General features: G+C 39.1%; 1 protein-coding gene across 2 annotated transcripts in view; it reads left to right on the top strand.

Annotated features, from left to right (window-relative positions):
- Window positions 1-23,238, top strand: part of SUGCT (succinyl-CoA:glutarate-CoA transferase) — a 737,208-nt gene that overhangs the window by 702,189 nt on the left and 11,781 nt on the right. The gene's annotated exons all lie outside the window — the stretch shown is intronic.

Below are 23,238 nucleotides of genomic sequence, written 5' to 3' on the forward strand. Positions count from 1 at the left end.
TTTGTCTTGTCACTTTTCATGCATGGAGTGGCATCTCCTTCCTCAGACCTCTAAAATGCTGCGCAGTGTCATGGTGGGTTCTCCTCCCTCTCCTCCATTCCTGCTCCACAGATGACCGTATCCGGCCCTGTGCTTTTACACTGTATCACTCTGTGGAGGCCTCCCCAGTGTCTCTCTAGGTCTGCACCTTTCCCTAGCTCCAGGGCTCTACTTTACCACACACACACATTGAGTCAGAACACATCTGTGTCCCCAGCTGCCACCACCGCAGGCCCAGGGCCTCATCTCATGTCTGCTCTGCTGACCACAGTCACCTCCCAGTGCTTGCCTGCCTTCATCCTTGGGCCACAAGTTTCTTCTGCATGTGGCTTTTCTCAATGTAAACTCCTTCACTCAAGACCTTACAAGTGCTTGAGTACCTAGAAGTTAGGAGAAAGTCCTTCCAGCAGTGTGCAGAGCACATATCAACAGACCGTTGGTCCTGCCCTCCCCTGTCCCTGCCCTGTGCCCATACTTTTTGCTCTCTGCACTAGTCACGAAGACCCCTGAGGACCTCCTTGCAATGTCTCAATCAGGCCCTAGCAGGCCCTGAGAGCCTGGCCTTTACTCTGATTATTCCCTCTTTTTGGATGCCTCTTTCTGGATATTTTTATGGCTCACTCCCACTCCTCATTCAGGCCTCTGCTCAAATCTCATCTATTCAGGGAAACTTCCCTGACCACTCCATCTAACAGAACAGGCCTGCCTTGATTATTTCCCCTTGGCTGGATTCACGTTTCTAAGATGGTGCCAGGTCTATAGTAGGCACTCAACACGCATTTGTCAAAACAGTGAATGCTAATTATTGACCAGCTAGTTGCAGCCATTCACACATATGTTAATTCCTTGCCACCAACAAAAGCCCTCAGAGGACAGCACGGAAGACAGTAACTCGGAGAGTGTGCTCAGCCCCTCCATGGGGTTGATTCTGAGACTGGAATTCCAATCCACTTATTTTTACTTTAATCTTTCCCCTGTACCACCTTGCATCTCTCAAAGGAGGAAAGTAAGATAAAGCAACATTCAACTATCTGGTAAATGCTGCTGAAGATTGTAATAATCACATTTACACAATTACTTTGATCTTCACAAACACCCTGAGAAGTAAATGTCATCTCAGTTTTAGAGATGAGAAAGCTGAACCTTCTAAGAGGTTAAGTATTTAGCTTAAGATCATTTTTAATAAGAAACAGAATGTACCCCAGGCCTGCCTCATGCCACGGCCTGTGCTTTCTTAATAACATTCATCCATCCTGCTTAAAAGTTGCATTTTAGATTCCCATCAAAAGCCTGTGTCCTATCGACAGTGTAGGCTCACCCAATGTTTGCTGTCTGATGATGATTCCAACTCTGTCTTCTTCCCTCTCCTGCCCCTCCCTCTACTGCTGGGACTGTTCCCCAGCACTTTCACCTTCTCCTCATTGCTTACGCCTGCTGTGGCCTCAGAGGAGCAATAGCCTTCATGGGCCACCCAGAAGTTGGACATAAGAAAACAGGTTAGGTTGGAGAGAGTGAGAGGGAGAACAGCCAGTGCTGGAAGACAGACAGTGCCCAACTTTCAAATAGGTTTGTTTGCTAGAATTTCTTTGGAGGGCTGTGATACAGAACTTCAAACACATTTCCCCATAGAAACAGTATTATCAATGATGGATAGGGTCTTGCGGTCATCCGTGAAGCCCTACATAATGAAGATGTTTAACCGAGATACTACTAAATACTCCCAGAATTATTGAATCTCATTAGCAAGTCAGCATCAGTCACATGGATTCTGTGGGAAAATATAACCTTGAGTTCCAACTGTGGACACTAAGAACACTTCTGTTTACATGTTACACCTCTAGATCCTATCTCTGTGTGATACTCTTCTTACTGTTCACCCCCACCCCAGCCTGAATTCATCAGGGCTGGCTGTAGGCCGGTAGGGTGATGAAGGCTACCAGGCATGTTAAGGAGGAAGCGAGTACAGGCTCTCACACTAGCAGGAGAGCCTGGAGGGGCCTCCAAGGACTCCCAGAGGAGGAGTATTCTGGCAGGACAATAGCCTGTGTTTAGAACACTTATATGGTAGTAACTCCAGTTTCAGGGCAACAGCACATGTTGGGGGGGTCTTGGGTGTTATGGTACAGTAACCTAAGCGTGCAGGGGAATGAAAGAAAGTGAGCAGTAGGGAGCCTGTCTCCATTCTCAAGGGTCCATGAATGCAGATGTGTGGCTGTCCCTGTGTGCATCCGGGTATCTCTGGAGAGCACTCATGAGATAGGTGGTGACACAGAGTCCTGAAAAGTAATCCAGAGTGGGAGTCCAACAGCTCTGGTTCTTGCTCTGCTTCCTTATTTGGGGGGATTCTAGGCAAAGTTAAACCTCTCAGGGCCTTATTTTCCTTTAATGTTAAGTGGGAACAAATAATTATCCTCCACCCCACAGGATCATTGTGAGTATCATCTAATATGATATGGTTGTGAAAACACTGTGTCCCATTTAATGTTGTGGTAGTATTAATATTATACCAAGAATTACATAATAGGACACATGTTCTCCAAAACTTTATATTTTTTAGTGTTCTGCACCAAACGGTTAAGAGAAGGATAGCTATAACGGTCCATACATCCACTCTGGGTTTTTTGTTGTTGTTGTTGTTTTTGGAGGTGAGCACTCCTAGCCACAGAGAATTAGCTAAAGAGGAAGATTTCAGGCCACACATACCTATTGCTTCAGGCCTTCTTTGTTTCTTCCACTCCTACTTCTTTTTTGTTGTTGTTGATGTTTTTGAGACAGAGTCTCGCTCTGTCGCCCAGGCTGGAGTGCAGTGGCCCGATCTTGGCTCACTGCAAGCTCCGCCTTCCGGGTTTACGCCATTCTCCTGCCTCAACCTCCCAAATAGCTGGGACTACAGGCACCCGCCACCACGCCCGGCTAAGTTTTTGTATTTTTAGTAGAGATGGGGTGTCACTGTGTTAACCAGGATGGTCTCGATCTCTCGACCTTGTGACCTGCCCGTCTCGGCCTCCCAAAGTGCTGAGATTACAGGTGTGAGCCACCGCACCCAGCCTCTTCCACTCCTACTTCTATTCTGCATGCTGCCATCCCCTCAGTCCATAGCCCTCTGCTAGGGCCATCATCCCTCGACAGGCCTGCATATTTTGCCTCTAAATATTTTTTTTCGGCAGTCCATTTTTTCTTGGTTGTCCCACTGGAAAGAAATCTAATCAGTACTGTTTTTAAACATTGCAATAATAATCAAATAGATCCCATTGTAGTTGATGATTACTGGAAGAAAAAAAAATCATCCAAACTCCACATGTAGGAATGTTGATCTGAGATGGGTTGTTTTCCAGGACCCATCTTAACATAACAAGAAACATTAACATCCCAAGGAAGTTTCCCTGTTTGGAAAGCTTTTTTTTCTACCTGCTGAATTATTTCTCCCATTTGTGATGTAAAGTTCCCTATGTGGAGAGTAAACATTGACTTAACTGACTCCTGTTAAATGACTCTTTTCTGTAGGAGAAGCCAGCCTATTTAGTGCCTTGCCATTTCAACATGTGTTCATACACTTATTAGTTAATTTGCCAGATTCCCTGTTTTAAAGTCCCAGGCTGCATTGTATCTTTTGAAAATTGAAGTCATGTACACAAACCATTTTCAAGTTAGGAGAAACGTTAAAAGTAATTCGATCCTGCAGCATTTCTCTAGAACCGTTCCTTTCAGGATCTTGGCACATGTTACATCATTAATGCATAGCCACCTGCTTTGGGATCAGGTGCCACAAATTTTCCTCTATTTGTTTCTAGACTGAATGAGTCAGTGAGAGACTTGGTTCTAAAACATCCCAGCTGGACAGAGGTGAAAGCAGCGTTTAGAACAGAGAGTTCTCCTCTCCCACAGCCAGTTCAAAGAGTTTTGTACAAGAAGTGCATTTGGTGACAGACTGTGGTAAATACCGAACTCATTAGGATTCAATTAAGTAGGACCCTACCCTTTATTATTGTTTGAAAATCAATAGAACCATTAGAAATTGTTTTCAGCATTGTTTTAACATGAAATGTTAGAGTTGCCCACTGTGGGGTGCCAATACTTCAAGTGCATCATCCCTTCTCCAGGGTTGGTGAGTTCTCTTCTGTGCTGTAAAAGCCTCCGTAGTCATCTTAAACAAAAAGTCTCAGTGTCTGCTTTTTTTGACTTTCTGGGAAAGGTGAAGCATATTGCAGGAGATACAATAAAAGCTGGGTTACTAGGTATGTCTTTGTGGGTAAAATGGAGAAGCATGGACTGGACAGTTAAATAGTTGAACTGACTTGTGAATGGTTGGATCCAAACTGTGATGATTCTTAGGCTGGGAGGTGGGTGGAGGTTAGAGTTTCCCAAAGACATATGCTGGGTCCCCATTATTAACATTTTTAACAGTTACATGGAGAAAGATGTTGGAGGCCACACTTTTGCATCGGATATAAAATCAACAGGGTTAATGATTTTTCCACCAGAAGTATTCAAAAGTAGACTGGTTATAAATAGGACACACAACGTTTCAATTAGATGGAGCAATGGGCCACATTAACCAGATTGCAGGGTTTTATTTAACTAAAAACTAATTGCAAAGAAATTTATTGGTGGGGTTACTAAAAGTCACTTTGTGATTTTAGTCTGTAAAAGTGGATGCATAATATCTAGAATAAGGAAAAACATAAACCTCCTATACTTTATGCACCTGGAACATGGCACTTAATTTTGGCACAAGTTATTTGACTGGAGATATAGATAAATTGGAACCCAGATTGGAAATCAGCAGTAAGCAGCCAGAATGATGAAAGACTTGAAGCTATAGAACAATTTCAAAGGAGAGAAACGTTTCTTTTAACCAGCAAAAGAATGAAGGAAATAAAAATTATTTGCCATAGCTGTTCAGACATTGATAACCAGAAAGATTCAAGCCTGTGACAAGTGTTTTGACAGGATAGTATTCGGGGTCTTCTCCACCCTGCTCTTCTAGGAGGCCATGGATATGAATACGTCAATGTGTCATTTGCAAAATGGTGTCCTTTTTAAATTAAAAAAAAAAGTTTTGGGACGTTTCAGTGTTTTCATTAATTATATAGATTGGAGCTGTCCAATGCTTTATTGAGATGATAGAAATGTCTTTCTTTACTGTCCAATATGATAGCTACTAGCAACATGTGGCTCTCAAGCCTTGGACATGTGCTAGTCCAACTGAGGAACTGAATTTTAGTTTGATTTAAGTTTAATTCAAACACCCACATGGGGCTTGCTGGCTCTGGACCGGGACAGTGCAGTTCAAGATACTGCCTTCCTCTTCCATTTCACCTTGCAGACAGCTTGGAATTTGTTTGTTTGTCTCTTCCAGATTCCCCCGAAAACTTAAAAGCATAAGAACGACAGAATTAAAATCTAATTTCCAAATAACTAGATGTGGACTGTTTTTTGTTTGTTTTAGATGCCTTCTAGGTATATCCTAAATTGTATGCCCAAGTTCTTCAAATTTCTTCTTATCAAATGATGGCTGCTACAAGCACTGTCCCCTATTTCTTACATGATGAAATATTGACTACAGAAATTAAGTTCTGCTAGTGCTCTCCTTCTGGCAATGCCTACATTGCATTCTATTGCCAAATGTCCAGAAACAGTGTTTTCTGTAAAGGATCTACATAAAACCTGATTTGTATGACACAGTAGGCAATCTCCCAAGGCTTACAAACAATTTGGAAGAACATATTTGATGGCTTTATTGTATATTCTTACTTGTTTTCATAACTTTTAAAAACATAAACATATTTCCGGATTGGAAGTAAAGTTTAGTCTTGGTTTAATGTTAAGCTTCATGAACCTATTATTAAGTCCTCTGGTTCAGGTAAATCACTTAACTTTTCTATCCCCCAACTGCCAGATCCATCCAATTGGTGAGGAAAATATTTAGTACTTTCCATTTGGAGGAAATCATTAGTATCTTCCATTTTCTTTTCTTTTTTCTTATTTATTTATTTATTTATTTTTTTTGGTGAGACAGGGTCTCACTCTGTCACCCAGACTGGAGTGTAGTAGAGTGATCATGGCTCACTGCAGCCTTGATTTCCCAAGCTCAAGCAATCCTCCCATCTCAGCCTCCTGAGTAGCTGGGACTACAGGCCTATGTCACCATGCCTACTAATTTTTAATTTTTTTTTTTTTTTTTAGTAGAGATGAGGTCTCACTGTGTTGTCCAGTCTGGTCTCAAACTCTTGAGCTCAAACAATCCTCTCAACTCAGCCTCCCAAAACTCTGGGATTACAGATGCGAGCCCTGGGCTCTGGCATATTTTTCATTTTCTTAAAATGGGATGTTAGATACAAAATGATTTTTTTTTTTTTTTTTTTTTGAGACGGAGTCTCGCTCTGTCGCTCGGGCTAGAGTGCAGTGGCCAGATCTCAGCTCACTGCAAGCTCCGCCTCCCGGGTTCACGCCATTCTCCCGCCTCAGCCTCCCGAGTAGCTGGGACTACAGGCGCCGCCACCTCGCCCAGCTAGTTTTTTGTATTTTTAGTAGAGACAGGGTTTCACCGTGTTCGCCAGGATGGTCTCGATCTCCTGACCTCGCGATCCGCCCGCCTCGGCCTCCCAAAGTGCTGGGATTACAGGCGTGAGCCACCGCGCCCGGCCACAGAATGATTTTTAATACAAAATGAAAAGCGTTAATCAGATGTAAGGTTTTGCTTTTGTTTTTGTTGTCTTTTCATAGCTTTTAAAACCTTTTTATTTTGGGATAATTGTAGATTTACATGGAGTTGTAAGAAATTATCTGTTCACTTGATTTGCTTCAGTGGTAACACCTTGCATAACTATAATACAATATCAGCCAGGAAATTGACATTGATACAGTTGACTGACCATATGCAGATTTTACCAGTTTTGTGTGACTCATGGTGTGGTGAGCGTGTGTGTTTAGTACTGTGGAATTTTATCACACACGTAGATACTTGTGAATATACCCATGATCAATGTATACAACAATTCCATCACAAGCATCCCTCATTCTGCCCTTTTAGAGGGACCACCACTTCCCTCTCTCTCTCTTTCTATAATTCCTGTCAACCACTAATTGTTCTTCATCTCTATAATTTTCTTATTTCAAGGATGTTATATAAATGGATTCATACTGTATGTAACTTTTTTATTTTGGCTTTTTTTCACTTAGCAGAATTTCCTGAGATACATCCAAGTTGTTGCTTGTGTCAATAGTTCATTCCTTTCATGGCTGAATAGTATTCTATGGTATAGAATACAACACCTTTGTTTAACTGTTCACCTACTGAAAGATACTTGTTTCCAGAGTTTGCTGTTACATATAAATCTGCTATGAACATTCATGAGCAGATTTCTGAGTAAATACAACTTTTTATTTCTTGAGGGTAAATGTTTAGGCATACAATTGCTGTATCATATAGTCAATGCATGTATAGTTTTGAAAGGAACTGTCATACTCTTCTCCAGAGTGATGAGAAAAATTTTATATCCCCAACAGCAATGTATGAGTGATCCAATTTCTCTGCATCATCATCAGCATATGGTGCTATCCCTATTCCTTATTTTAGTCATTCTGTAGATGCGTTTCAATAGCTAATTGTGATTTTTATTATAATTCCTGAATGGCTAATGTTGAACGTCTTTACATATGCATTTAGCCACCTCCATATTATCTCAGTGAAATGTCTGTTCATGTCTTTTGCTCATTTTCTAACTGGATTTTTAAAATTTTTACTTGAGTTTTGTTAGTTTTTTTAAATATATAAATTCTAGGTACTAGTTCTTTGTTAGCTATGTGGTCTGCAAATATTTTCTTCAAATTTGTGGCTTGTCTCTTCATTTGCTTAACATGATCTTTCACAGAACAAATATTCTACATTTTGATGAGGTTCAGTTTATCAATTTTCATTTTAGATTTTGCTTTTGGTATCAAGTCTAAGAATTCTTCACTTAGTCTTAGATAAAGATTTTTCTCCTATGTTTTTATTCTAAGCATTTTACACATTTAATTCTGTGATCCATTTTGAGTTGTTGTTATTATTATTATTATTATTATTATTATTATTATTATTTGAGACGGAGTTTTGCACTTTCACCCAGGCTAGAGTGCAATGGTGCAATCTCGGCTCACTGCAACCTCTGCCTCCTGAGTTCAAGTGATTTTCATGCTTCAGCCTCCCGAGAAGCTGAAATTACAGGCACCCACCACCATGCCCAGCTAATTTTTGTATCTTTAGTAGAGATAGGGTTTCACCATGTTGGCCAGGCTGGTCCCAAACTCCTGACCTCAGGAGATCCACCCGCCTTGGCCTCCCAAAGTGCTGGGATTACAAGCGTGAGCCACCACGCCCAGCCTATTTTGAGTTAATTTTTTATGGGGTATAAAAGTTAGGTTGAGGTCAGGTTGCCTATGGATGGTCAGTTGCTCTAGCACCATTTGCTGAAAAAGCTGTCTTTTCTCTAATTGCTTTTGCACCTCTGCTAAACATCATCTGGGTATGTTTTGTGAGTCTATTTCCGGACTCTCTATTTCTGTTCCATTGACTGAGATTTCTGTCCCTCCACTGGTACCACATGGTCTTGATTATTGTAACTGTATAATAATAGCTAAAATACAATAGAGTGAATCTTCCTACTTTATCCTTTTTTTCAAAATTATTTTAGCTATTACAGATCCTGTGTCTTTTCAGATAAAATTTAGAATAGGCTTATCTGTGTTTACAGGAGAAAACAACAATTCTTTCAGGGATTTTGATAGGAATTACGTCCAACATGTGTATCAATTTGAGGAAAACTGACATCTTTAATATGTTGTATTTTCCAATTTATGAACACAGTATGTCTCTCCATTTACTTAGGTCTTCAGTGATTTCTTTCATCAGCATTTTGTAACATTCAGCAAAAGCTTTGTTAATGTTATACCTATTTCATTTTATTTGGAGTAATTGGAAATAGTATCGTGTTTTTAATCCCAGTTTCCACATTTTCCTTATTACTACATAGAAATATGATTGCTTTTTGTGTCTTTATCTTGTATCCTATGGCCTTCATTACATCTAGGGTTTTGTTTGTTTGTTTGTTTGTTTTATAGATTACTCAAGATTTCCTACATAGACAACCATGTCGTCTGCAAATAGGGACAGTTTTATTTCTTCCTTTCCAAGCTATATGCTCTTTATTTCTTTTTATTGCCTTATTACTGGGCTAGAACTTACAGTACTTTGTTGAATAAGAGCAGTGAAAGGGGACATCCTTGCCTTGTTTCTAATCTTAAAGGAAAGTATATCATCTTTTATCATTAAGTATGAAGGTAGCTACTGGATTTTGTAAATGCTTTTTAGTTTTTTATGAAGTTGAAGAAGTGCCCTCTATTCTTCCTTTAGTGAGAGTTTTGTGTTTTTTTTTTTTTTTTTAACAAGTAGGTGTTTATTACGTCTAATACATTTTCTGCATCAGTTGATATGATCATATGATTTTTCTCCTTTAGCCTGTTCATATGGTGAATTGCATTGATTGATTTTTCAAATATTAAACCAACTTGGCATTACTGGAATAAATTCTACTTGTTCATGGTGCATACCTCTTTTTTATACATTACTGGATTTTATTTGCCATATTGAGATTTTTAGACATAAGTTTATGAGATACGTTGACCCCTAGTTTTCTTTTACTGTCTGTCTAGTTTTGAGACCATATTTTTATGTTTTAGAGACAGGATCTTGCTCTGTTGCTCAGGCTGGAGTGCGTTGGCACAATCATAGCTCACCGCAGCTTCAAACTCCTGGGTTCAAGCAGTCTTCCCCACCTCAACCTCCCAGGTAGCTGACACTGTAAGCATGTACCACCATGCCCAGATAATTTTTATTGGTTTTGAGATCATAAAATGAATTGGGAAGTATTCCTCCCTCTTCTATATTCTGGAAGTGATTGTGTAAATTCTTTTTTAAATGTTTGGTATAATTCTACAGTGAAACCATAGGAACCTAGAAATTTCTTTTTTAGAAAATTTAAAAATATGAATTCAATATCATTAATGATTATGGAACTGTTCAACTTACCTATTTTAATATTTTTTGACTTTTGCCAGTCAGTGGTTACTGAGTAAAAGGTCCATTTTCTGAGTTAAATTTTTAAGAGTAAACTTTTAATGACTACAGGATCTGGAGTGATGTCTCTTGTTTCATTCTTGATATTTGTAATTTGTGTTTTCTCTATTTTTATTTTGTCAGACTTAGCAGGAGTTTATCGATATTATTAACTTTTTTTTAAGAACCAACTTTTGCTTCATTGATTCTATTCTCCTATTTTCAATTTATTGATGTTTGATCATACATTTATCAATACCTTCCTTTTACTTGCTTGGATTTATTTATTTATTTATTTATTTATTTATTTATTTATTTATTTATTTTTCCCTAGTTTCTTGAGGTAGAAACTTAGATGATTGATTTGAGACGTTTTGTCTCCTCTGATATAAGCATTTAGTGCTATAAATTTTCCTCACAGCACTACTTTAACTGTGTCCCACAAATTTTGACATGTTATATTTTCATTTTCATTTAGTTAATTGTTTTCTTTTCTTTTTTTTTCTTTTTTCTTTTTTTTTTTTTTTTTTTGAGTCTTTCTCGACCTATGCATCGTTTAGAAGTATGTTGTTTAATTTCCAAGTGTTTGGAGGTTATCCTGTTGTCTTGCTATTATTTATTTCTTGTCTGAGAACATATTCTATTATTTTGTGGTGGTCACCCTGCAGGACTGACCTCCACCCAAAACTTCATTTGGATGTTGAGACTTAGGATTACAAACACATACCAAGAGGGTATGAAAGGATTATTATTCACATAATGAGACTTTCTGAGGAGTGCAGGATGACTCCCATGGAGTTCACAAAGTGGCTCAAATTTAGATAACAAGCCCTACTCACAAAGATTCTGATTTAGTATGTGTAAGGCCAGGCTCAGCAATATGCATTTTTGACTTGGCAAGCTAGAAAACTGAGGTGGAAAGCCCATTATTCACACTTTGACAAATACCTAAGGCATTGAGTCATCTGTTTTTTCTTTGATAAGCTGGCTGTCACCCATAAAGGAAGCAGAAAATGAGCAAACCTCTTTTTTTTTCTTTTTGAAAACAGAGATTTGGGGTGCTCTCCTCTTCTAGGTTTTGCCCAAGAGGCTTCCAGCATTTTCTGTAGCACACTCGGTGGTCATTACTGCACATTCACTGGCACACCACTGTGCTGGGCAGTCAAACTTACTGTAGAATAGTCACTTGAATGTTTATTGAATGTTCTGTTTCATAGGAAACAAAATTGTGGTTATCTTTAAAACATAGACATGTATTTGGGTGCTTTTTTTTATGTTACAACAACTATTTTTAGAGACTGCCAACTACCTAATCCTTTTATAGTATTTGAAAATATTCACTTTCCTCACATAGACTATTTTATAATTTCAAAGTACAAAAACTTTTAAGCCAGTGTAATCCAAGGAGGACTCTTAAATTTAGAACTCATCATTGTTATAATACTTATACTTTTTTTTTCTTTTATGGAATTCAGAATGTCATGTGGGAACCTTCTCATTAGAGTACTTCCTTTTTACTTATTTATACTTTTTACTTATTATACTTTTTACTTATTTAAATTATTATACTTTTTACTTATGTAAATAAAATTTTGCTGACACAGACAATAAAATGTATTAACACAGATGACAAATTATTCTTTTATTCATTAATCAATAACTTTTTACAGACAATAATCTACAAATCATTATCTGAGACTGAGTCTTCCTGTTTTACAGACCTTTAGACTTAGAGACCTAAGAGTATTTATATTTCAAATTTGGTTCTCATTAATTTTGGATATATGATCATGTATTATAGATGATGACAACTAAATTGATGTTTATCTTTGTGCTATCTTGTTAAAGAAATTCCTAAACAAATTGTTGGTTTAATTATGATTACACAGGAAATGTTTCAGATACTCCTAAAAATAAGCGTGCTCAAACACAGAACATGTACCTGTTGTAGACAAAGAATTGATTTACTAGTTATAATCCACTTGTGTATTTTACTAGAGTAAGTTTTCTTATGGGTTTGTAAGACATCTCTGACATAGTTTCATTTATTTATAAGAAACATAATATGTTTCATATTTTTCATTACCTATGCTAGATTGTGAATCGGGCAAAATTAATGAAGCTTCAATGTGGAAAGAAATGTCTTCTCATTCAGCATGGGCTGAGGATATCCTAAACATTTCATAGACAATGGCCATCTCTAACCTTAGTGTGAGAAGAGAACCAATTTTATTTCTTGGAAACTGTGCAGATGGCCCTTTGGGGAGAGAGAATATTACTCATGTATTTAATTAGTACATAAAAAATAAATGACCATACTCAGATTCACAATGAAACTGTGAAAATAAAAACATTTCAGATTTTCAGTACTAATTAGCCCTTTTCACTTTGTGTGTTAAATACTTTTAAATAATTCAAAAGATACTGGGAAAGAATAACCACAGAATTAATATTAGGAGCATTGATAGGGCATTTTGTAAGCATCAATCTAAATAGTTAATAAGGAGAATATGGAGAAGGGGAAGAAACAATAAATAGGAAAATGTTTGTGTACCACACAGACACATATCATTATTGTTCTTATTATATGAAATTTGCAACATCCACTACCAAAGAGAAACATGGGAAACAAAATAAGGTTATTGTACAATTGTAAAAATTACAGTCTCATAGAAATAAGAAACAAGACTTATGTTTTCCAAGTAGAAAAACAGATAGTCATTCAAAAAAATTGAGAAAAAGAACTTATGTTCTTCCAGGAAGAAATAATAAGCATTTTTAAAAGTCTGACAGTGTTTTCCTGACACATTTTACATGGTTCATGGAGTCTTACCTATTATTGTCATAATAAAAGCTTAACATCTAAACAAATTAAATTAAGGTAAATTTGGTATCACACCAACACCCAGATGATAAAACCTTTAAGTGAGAAGTAAAATTACCTTTTGCATTCTTGTTCATTTCTGAAAATGTAGAGACTCTTTCCCTTCATTCATTTGTTCATTTAACAAATATTTATTGAGCATGTTAATTTACTAGACTCTGGACATACAATGCAAAGAAAACAGATAAGATTCCTGCCCTCACAGAACTTAAAATTGTTCTTGAACACCTGTTTTTATCCAACTTATAAAGTGGATCTTTATACTCAAAGATTTCACACAGCTGGTAGAATGTTTCATTTTTGGAATATTGCAAGGCCTCTTTCTTGTGGGTAACATACATGCACGTTGCACAATTCCGTAAGTCAGGTGCAGTGAGAATAGACACATTGCATTTAACATTTTCTTGTCTACATGAGACTGTTTTGGTTCATGTTCAGTGAAAATGCCTCACCTTGCTTTTAGATCTGTTTGACAAAATTTGTTTTTTGAGGTTGTGAGCACTTTAAGTTTCCTTGTTTTAGAAACCCGAGGACTGAATTCAAAGCTTGGTTGAACTCAATCAGTCCCTCATTCACTCTCTCTTGAGGACATACAAAGATCTCTACCATTATAAAATGTACATTCTAGCAGTGAAAGACAGATAAAGAATGGTAGATGTACATGAAAAGCACTCCGTAAGAAAGGAGGTAAACTGGGCTAAGGGGCGATGGGAAGTAGCAGTCAGGGTGGCAGGATGAAAAAAAGTGGAAGTGAAGCTGGGCGTGGTGGCTCATGCCTGTAATCTCAGCTCTTTGGGAGGACAAGGCGGGCAGATCACGAGGTCGGGAGATGGAGACCATCCTGGCCAACATGGTGAAACCCCATCTCTACTAAAAATACAAAAATTAGCTGGGCGTGGTGGCGCATGTGTAATCCCAGCTACTCGGAAGGCTGAAGCAGCAGAATCGCTTGAACCAGGGATTCAGAGGTTGCAATGAGCTGAGATCATGCAACTGCACTCCAGCCTGGTGACAGAGAGAGAATGTCTCAAAAAAAAAAAAAAAAAAAAAAAAAAATTTGAAGTTGTGAGGCAGTGTAGACCTCACTGAGCAGAAATGTGAAGGACTTGAGAGAGTGAGTAGATTTTAGGAGGAAGAATGTTCCCAGCAGAGAAGAATGGCTGGAGGAAAGGTCCCAAGGAGGAACATGCCTGGTGAACAGCAAGGAGGCCAGTGTGGCTAGAGCAGACTGAGCCAAAGGGAGCACCACAAGAGAGGAAGGCACAGGATGGCTTGGTAGGAAGGGGAGTGGATTATGTAGAACCCCATAGCCTATTGTGAAGAGCAAGGGAAAGCTTCACAGTGTTTTGAGCAGAGGAATGACATGACTGGACTTGTTTTTAAAGGGTGACTCCAGCTGCTTTGTTGAGAATACACTGAAGGAAAGCCTGTAGGCAGGCAGAGCTGGTAGTGATATTTCCCTTGACCTCTTTGCAACACTTGTGAAGGGGTGGCTCAGCCCGCAACCCTAAACCCATCACAGGAAGGGGAGTACTCAGGTGAGTGGGTACAGAAGCCAGGGCAAATGAACACTGGAACCAGCCAGTTACTCCTCTCTGGTGGGAGCAGGCTTTGTAGAGGACCTGGGGCAGCATCCAAGCATGTTACAATACTCTTTTAGCTCTGCTGTCTGGGAAGGGGTGTCTGCAACTCCCAGAGCCCCAGAAGGCATGTAATACAATCAGTGCTCTTTTAGCATTTTCCATCTGCAGATGGCTAAGTGTAAACCAGCTCAGTGGAGGGTCAGGGTGACAGCCTTTTACACCCTGCCCTCTTGGTATCCAAGTTTTTGTCCAGTGTCCAGGAAGAATCAGGTTACCCACATGAATTGAGGGCTGGTGTATGCAGAGGATTTTATTGAGAGGTGGAAGTGGCCCTCAGTGGGACAGGGAGCTGGAAGGGGGACAGAGTGGGAAGATAATTTTCTCCTGAATGACCAAACTCTTCTTGGAAGTGCTGCCATCAAGCCACCCTTCTGAAGTCAGCCTGCTTTTCCCTGACATGTGGCTTCTGCTTCTCCTCATCTCTGCCACTCCACTCTGCTCTCCTGACAGTGGAGCTTGGGGTTTTAATGGATACAGGGTGAGGGGCAGGGTGGGCCAGGGTAGTTTTGGAAAAGGCAACATTCGGGTGGGAAAACAGGGATGTTAAAGTTCTCATTTTGGGCTGCAGGTCCAGGCTAGAGGGTGGGGTCCTCACCAGGGACCGCCCTCTTCCACCCAGTATTTCCCTGCCTCCTGTCAGTATCAGTAGGAGGCTCTCACAGAAATCCAGCAAGAGATGATGGTAACTACCATTAGGCTGGTTGTAAAAAGTGGTTGGATTTTGTATGTGTTTAGAAGATAGAATCAATAGAATTTGCTGATGGATTGGATATGGCATGTAAGAGAAAGAGAAGAGAGTCAAGATGACTTCACTTAGAAATGTAGTGCAAAATAATACTGATCTGTAAGCCTTGACCTCCCTTTAGTTCTATATTTCACATATTTCTAGTGGTCTTGTTTTCTAATCTAGGAATCTAGTGGGTTTTGGTTTTTGGTGTTTTTTTTTTTTTTTTTTTTTGTCTAACATTTTCAGCAGTTACTGATGGAATACTCATATGGTAGATGCTGTGGAGGATACACAATGAACAAAACATTAATTTTGTTGTCAGCAAAGATCGCAAGAGATAATGCAATTAGAAAGTGAGGTACAACATTGAGGAGAAGCAGATCAAATGTTACAAGGAGTCAAAGAAGAGAGATGTTTCTTTGGACTATGGGAAAAGGGGAAGGTTCAAAATTAAGTTAGCCTAAATAGAGCTTTGAGAATATTGTAGACTTGAGGATTGCCAAACTGAGATGCATTTGATTTTGGCACATAGACCCACACAGCCTCAGGTCCAGAGGAGAGTAAGTGCAGTTTGGCTGGAGGAAACAGCAGGGGAAAAAGACTGAACAAGTTGTCCTCCTATTGCACAGTGCTTTGAACCAAGGGGATAACAGAAAAGATCAGAAGTGTGGGTGTGTGTGAAAGACGTTTTCAGAGATAGGACTATGAGGCTAGCAAGGTGTAAGTAAGGCCAGGGATTAGAGTGCTGTTATTAAGAGGATGGTCATGCCAAAACGCAAATAGGGGCACAGAGAGAAAAAGGACTTTCTCCTAAAACATTTCCATCTGGACTGCACAGGCAAGGTGAAAGGGGAAAAGTACGATCAATTCTTTGACAAATAATTAACACATTCCCTTTTTCTTAGCAGCAGGTTTGGGGTTCTAATTTTCTTGATTCTCTCTTTGCTTGAAATATAACCGTGATTTGTGTGATCTTAAGGACTCTGGGGAAAGAATAGAAGATGGTTGATATAAGACTATTTTACTATAGTGACTAAGAAGTTCAGAAAAAAATTTATTTAATTACAAAAGACTAGTATCATCAGGTTTACAGAAAAACTTTTCAAAGCTCATTTGAGGTAAGAGCCACAAATAACCACCTACTCTAGCTCTGTTTAGTTCCTCCTTTTAAAATTGAATCAAAATGTGATCTGGCTTCTCTGACTGGAAACTTCCGGTATTTTCCTTAATGGAGCACAGAGGCAGAGGAGGTGAGGAGAAGGTCACTACTTTGAAGGACTATGAAGCTTAAAATGTCCTGGCTATAGACTTCAGCTGAACCAATTTTGTTTTCCATGGTGAAATCTAACCAAAGTCTTGGGAATGCACCCAAAGAGCTTGTATTGAATATTTGAATTCTAGAAGGCAAAGAAGTGGAACAATGGATTATTTTGGTAAAGAGCACTTTGTCGGCAAGGTGTTTCTTCACCCTTTTGAGTATTCACGAGTGTCTAAAATAATAAGAAGCAAACAGTAGTGTTGGAAAAAAAAAAAAAACATTCAGGAGAGAGCTTCTTCCAGTCCCACATTTTTCAGAGACCTCAGAGGAAGGTTTGAGTAGCACACTTTGAGGGGAGACAGCATGTTTACTAATGAATATGAATAGTATTTCCTTATGGGCCATATATTTTTCCAGTAGGAAATGGATAATCTACTATGACATTTCAGTGGGTTGGAACAAGATAGATAAATCAAATACAGGTTGCTCTGTTGGTCTTTCAAATGAAAGATAAATGCCTTAATGGATTAGCAATCATGAAATATGTAAGTATTTATAATACAGTACTGCTTTATAACACCATCTGCTAAAGAATGGTATTTATCCAGCCACTGATATAAGAGCAGATTTTCTTCCACATTATGCAGGAAGGAAGTACATCCCAGTGTTAACGAGCACGCACTTTGTATTTAACCAGCCTAAGTTCTAATGAAGTTCTTCGGTTGACAAGCTGTGTAATTTTGATGCAGTTACTTAACCCCACTTTCTTCATTGAGAAAATGGTATCATAATGATCCTACCTTTTAAATTCATTTAGTGTATCAAAGAAGGTAATATATAGAAAGCATTCCACCAAGTGCTTAACACGTGTAAGTACTCAATAAATAATAGCTAGTATCATCATTCCACTGGCCAAAATTGGCTACATGCAAAATGAGCCATTTCAAAGTATTTGGAACGTCTGAAGTGAATGCTTTTTAAAGGAGTGCTGAGGAACTAGATTAATGAGTTTCTCCTCTAGTCCAGGTAAGTGGGTCTCTACACTGAAACTGAGGCATGTGATCAATCTTAATAGGCTAATTTGTGGTGAGGTAACAAACAATTCCCAAATGACAGTGTCTTAAAACAACACAAATGTATTTCTTGCTCACATTACCTGTCCATCATGGGTTGACAGGTACCCAGGCTGGTGGAGCAGTCACCATTCTCACACACTGCCAGAGACAGGGAGAATGACAGTGTCTTAAATCAGCAATTGAGGGTTCTGTCCTGGAGATGACTTATACATTTCTTTTCTTTCTTTGTTTTTTTTTGTTTTGTTTTGTTTTTGTTTTTTTTAAGATGGAGTCTCACTTTGTCACCAATGTTGGAGTGCAGTGGTGTGATCTCAGCTCACTCCAACCTCCACCTTCTGGGTTCAAGCGATTCACTGTCAGCCTCCTGAGTAGCTAGCATTATAGGCGTGCATCACCATGCCTGGCTAATTTTTGTATTTTTGGTAGAGACAGGGTTTAACCACATTGGCCAGGCTGATCTCAAACTCCCGACCTCATGATCCACCCACCTCAGCCTCCCAAAGTGCTAGAATTACAGACACGAGCCACCGCATCCGGCCCACTTTTTTTTTTTTTTTTTTAACTTTAAGTTGTAGGGTACATGTGCACAACATGCAGGTTAGTTACATATGCATACATGTGCCATGTTGGTGTGCTGCACCCATTAACTCATCATTTACATTAGGCATATCTCCTAATGCTATCCCTCCCCCCTGCCCCCACCCACAACAGGCCCTGGTGTGTGATGTTCCCCTTCCTGTGTCCAAGGGTTCTCATTGTTCAATTCCCACCTATAAGTGAGAACATGTGGTATTTGGTTTTCTGTTCTTGCGATACTTTGCTGAGAATGATGGTTTTCAGCTTCATCCATGTCCCGACAAAGGACATGAACTCATCCTTTCTATGGCTGCATGATATTCCATGCTGTATATGTGCCACATTTTCTTAATCCAGTCTGTCATTGATACACATTTGGGTTGGTTCCAAGTCTTTGCTATTGTGAATAGTGCTGCAATAAACATACATGTGCATGTGTCTTTATAGCAGCATGATTTATAATCCTTTGGATATATACCCAGTAATGGGATGACTGGGTCAAATGGTATTTCTAGTTCTAGATTCTTGAGGAATCGCCACTGTCTTCCACAATAGTTGAACTAGTTTACAGTCCCACCAACAGTATAAAAGTGTTCCTATTTCTCCACAACCTCTCCAGCACCTGTTGTTTCCTGACTTTTTAATGTTCGCCATTCTAACTGGTGTGAGATGGTATCTCATTGTGGTTTTGATTTGCATTTCTCTGATGGCTAGTGATGATGAGCATTTTTTCATGTGTCTGTTGGCTACATAAATGTCTTCTTTTGAGAACTGTCTGTTCATATCCTTTGCCCACTTTTTCATGGGGTTTTTTTCTTGTAAATTTGTTTGAATTCTTTGTAGATTCTGGATATTAGCCCTTTGTCAGATGAGTAGATTGCAAAAATTTTCTCCCATTCTGTAGGTTACCTGTTCACTCTGATGGTAGTTTCTTTTACTGTGAAGAAGCTCTTTAGTTTAATTAGATCTCATTTGTCCATTTTGGCTTTCGTTGCCATTTCTTTTGGTATTTTAGACATGAAGTCCTTGCCCATGCCTGTGTCCTGAATGGTATTGCCTAGGTTTTCTTCTAGGGTTTTTATGGTGTTAGGTCTAACGTTTAAGTCTCTAATCCATCTTAAATTAATTTTTGTATAAGGTGTAAGGAAGGGATCCAGTTTCAGCTTTCTACTTACGGCTAGCCAATTTTCCCAGCACCATTTATTAAATAGGGACTCCTTTCCCCATTTCTTGTTTCTGTCAGGTTTGTCAAAGATCAGATGGCTGTAGATGTATGATATTATTTCTGAGGGCTCTGTTCTGTTCCATTGGTCTATATCTCTGTTTTGGTACCAGTATCATGCTGTTTTGGTTACTGTAGCCTTGTAGTATAGTTTGAAGTCAGGTAGCATGATGCCTCCAGCTTTGTTCTTTTGGTTTAGGATTGTCTTGGCAATGCAGGCTCTTTTTTGGTTCCATATGAACTTTGAAGTAGTTTTTTCCAATTCTGTGAAGAAAGTCATTGGTAGCTTAATGGGAATGGCATTGAATCTATAAGTTTCCTTGGGCAGTATGGCCATTTTCATGATATTGATTCTTCCTACCCATGAGCATGGAATGTTCTTCCATTTGTTTGTGTCCTCTTTTATTTTGTTGAGCAGTGGTTTGTAGTTCTCCTTGAAGAGGTCCTTCACATCCCTTGTAAGTTGGATTCCTAGGTATTTTATTCTCTTTGAAGCAGTTGTGAATGGGAATTCATTCATGATTTGGCTCTCTGTTTGTCTTTTATTGGTGTATAAGAATGCTTGCGATTTTTGCACATTGATTTTGTATCCTGAGACTTTGCTGAAGTTGCTTATCAGCTTAAGTAAACAAACAAAGCCTCCAAGAAATATGGGACAAGGAAAAGACCAAATCTACGTCTGATTGGTGTACCTGAAAGTGACTGGGAGAATGGAACCAAGTTGTAAAACACTCTGCAGGATATTATCCGGGAGAACTTCCCCAACCTAGCAAGGCAGGCCAACATTCAAATTCAGGAAATACAGAGAACTCCACAAAGATACTCCTTGAGAAGAGCAACTCCAAGACCCGTAACTGTCAGATTCACCAAAGTTGAAATGAAGGAAAAAATGTTAAGGACAGCCAGAGAGAAATGGCGGGTTACCCACAAAGGGAAGCCCATCAGAGTAACAGCAGATCTCTCAGCAGAAACTCTACAAGCCAGAAGAGAGTGGGGGCCAATATTCAACATTCTTAAAGAAAAGTATTTTCAACCCAGAATTTCATATCCAACCAAACTAAGTTTCATAAGTAAAGGAGAAATAAAATCCTTTACAGACAAGCAAATGCTGAGAGATTTTGTCACCACTAGGCCTGCCCTACAAGAGCTCCTGAAGGAAGCACGAAGCATGGAAAGGAGCAACCAGTACCAGCCACTGCAAAAACATGCCAAATTGTAAAGATCACTGATGCTAGGAAGAAACTGCATCAACTAATGAGCAAAATAACCAGCTAACATCATAATGACAGGATCAAATTCACACATAACAATATTAACCTTAAATGTAAATGGGCTAAATGCCCCAATTAAAAGACACAGACTGGCAAATTGGATAACGAGTCGAGACCCATCAGTGTGCTGTATTCAGGAGACCCATTTCACGTGCAGAGACACACATAGGCTCAAAATAAAGGAATGGAGGAAGATCTACCGGGCAAATGGAAAACAAAAAAAGGCAAGGGTTGCAATCCTAGTCTCTGATAAAACAGACTTTAAACCAACAAAGATCAAAAGAGACAAAGAAGGCCATTACATAATGGTAAAGGGATCAATTCAACAAGAAGAGCTAACTATCCTGAATATATATGCACCCAGTACAGGAGCACCCAGATTCATAAAGCAAGTCCTTAGAGATGTACAAAGAGACTTAGACTTCCATACGATAATAATGGGAGACTTTAACACCCCACTGTCAACATTAGACAGATCAACGAGACAGAAAGTTAACAAGGATATCCAGGAATTGAACTCAGCTCTGCACCAAGCGGACCTAATAGACATCTATAGAACTCTCCACCCCAAATCAACAGAATATACATTCTTCTCAGCACCACATCGCACTTATTCCAAAACTCCTCAGCAAATGTAAAAGAACAGAAATTATAACAAACTCTCTCTCAGACCACAGTGCAATCAAACTAGAACTCAGGACTAAGAAACTCAATCAAAACCGCTCAACTACATGGAAACTGAACAACCTGCTCCTGAATGACTACTGGGTACATAACAAAATGAAGGCAGAAATAAAGATGTTCTTTGAAACCAATGAGGGCAAAGACACAACATACCAGAATCTCTGGGACGCATTTAAAGCAATGGGTAGAGGGAAATTTATAGCACTAAATGTCCACAAGAGAAAGCAGGAAAGATCTAAAATTGACACCCTAACATCACAATTAAAAGAATTAGAGAAGCAAGAGCAAACACATTCAAAGCTAGCAGAAGACAACTATGATCAGAGCAGAACTGAAGGAGATAGAGACACAAAAAACCCTTCAAAAAAATCAGTGAATCCAGGAGTTGGTTTTTTGTAAAAAATCAACAAAATTGATAGACCACTAGCAAGACTAATAAAGAAGAAAAGAGAGAAAAATCAAATAGACACAATAAAAAGTGATAAAGGAGATATCACGACCAATCCCACAGAAATACAAACTACCATCAGAGAATACTATAAACACCTCTACACAAATAAACTAGAAAATCTACTAGAAATGGATAAATTCCTGGACACATACACCCTCCCAAGACTAAACCAGGAAGAAGTTGAATCCCTGAATAGACCAATAACCGGCTCTGAAATTGAGGCAATAATTAGTAGCCTACTAACCAAAAAAAGCCCACAACCAGACGAATTCACAGCCGAATTCTACCAGAGGTTCAAGGAGGAGCTGGTACCATTCCTTATGAAACTATTCCATTCAACAGAAAAAGAGGGAATCCTCCTGACCTTATTTTATGAGGCCAGCATCATCCTGATACCAAAGCCTGGCAGAGACACAATAGAAAAAGAGAATTTTAGACCAATATCCCTGATGAACATTGATGCAAATATCCTCAGTAAAATACAGCCCTTCATGCTAAAAACTCTCAATAAATTAGGTATTGATGGGACGTATCTCAAAATAATAAGAGCCATTTATGACAAACCCACAGCCAATATCATACTGAATGGGCAAAAGCTGGAAGCATTCCCTTTGAAAACTGGCACAAGACAGGGATGCCCTCTCTCACCACTCCTATTCAACATAGTGTTGGAAGTTCTGGCCAGGGCAATCAGGCAGGAGAAAGAAATAAAGGGTTCAATTAGGAAAAGAGGAAGTCAAATTGTCCCTGTTTGCAGATGACATGATTGTATATTTAGAAAACCCCATTGTCTCACCCCAAAATCTCCTTAAGCTGATAACCACATTTCTTTCATTCACAATTCAGTGGGCTCACACAGTTTTACCCAACCCCAGAGGGACCAGGGTGTGTAATACTGTCATATTCCTGGAAACTAGTGTAAAGGAAAGTAAAAAAATCTCAGGACCCCCAAACTTCTTTGCAAAAGGGAAAGTTAAGACTGGAGGCTGAGTCATGCAATACCCTTTTCCAAATGAAGTTGTTACTGGCATTATACATCAGCCAGATTCCCACAAGGTGAAAGGCCTTGGGCATCTATGAAGGACTGCTCCCACAGATCAATCATGGGTAAATCTTTTGCTGGCCTCCCAGAAGCAAGGGCATGCCAATTATAACTTTAGGTCTGCAATCTAAGTCTAGCTCCTAAATTTAAAGTCTGTTGGATTCCACAGTGATGGTGTAGATTGCAAGCTTATCTTTCCAGGTGCAGAACAAAGATAAGAGGAGACCAATTATTTCCACCTACCCAGAGACACTTGCATAATTTACACT

The sequence above is a fragment of the Rhinopithecus roxellana genome, chromosome 6, assembly GCF_007565055.1.
Source record: "Rhinopithecus roxellana isolate Shanxi Qingling chromosome 6, ASM756505v1, whole genome shotgun sequence".
NCBI lineage: Eukaryota > Metazoa > Chordata > Mammalia > Primates > Cercopithecidae > Rhinopithecus > Rhinopithecus roxellana.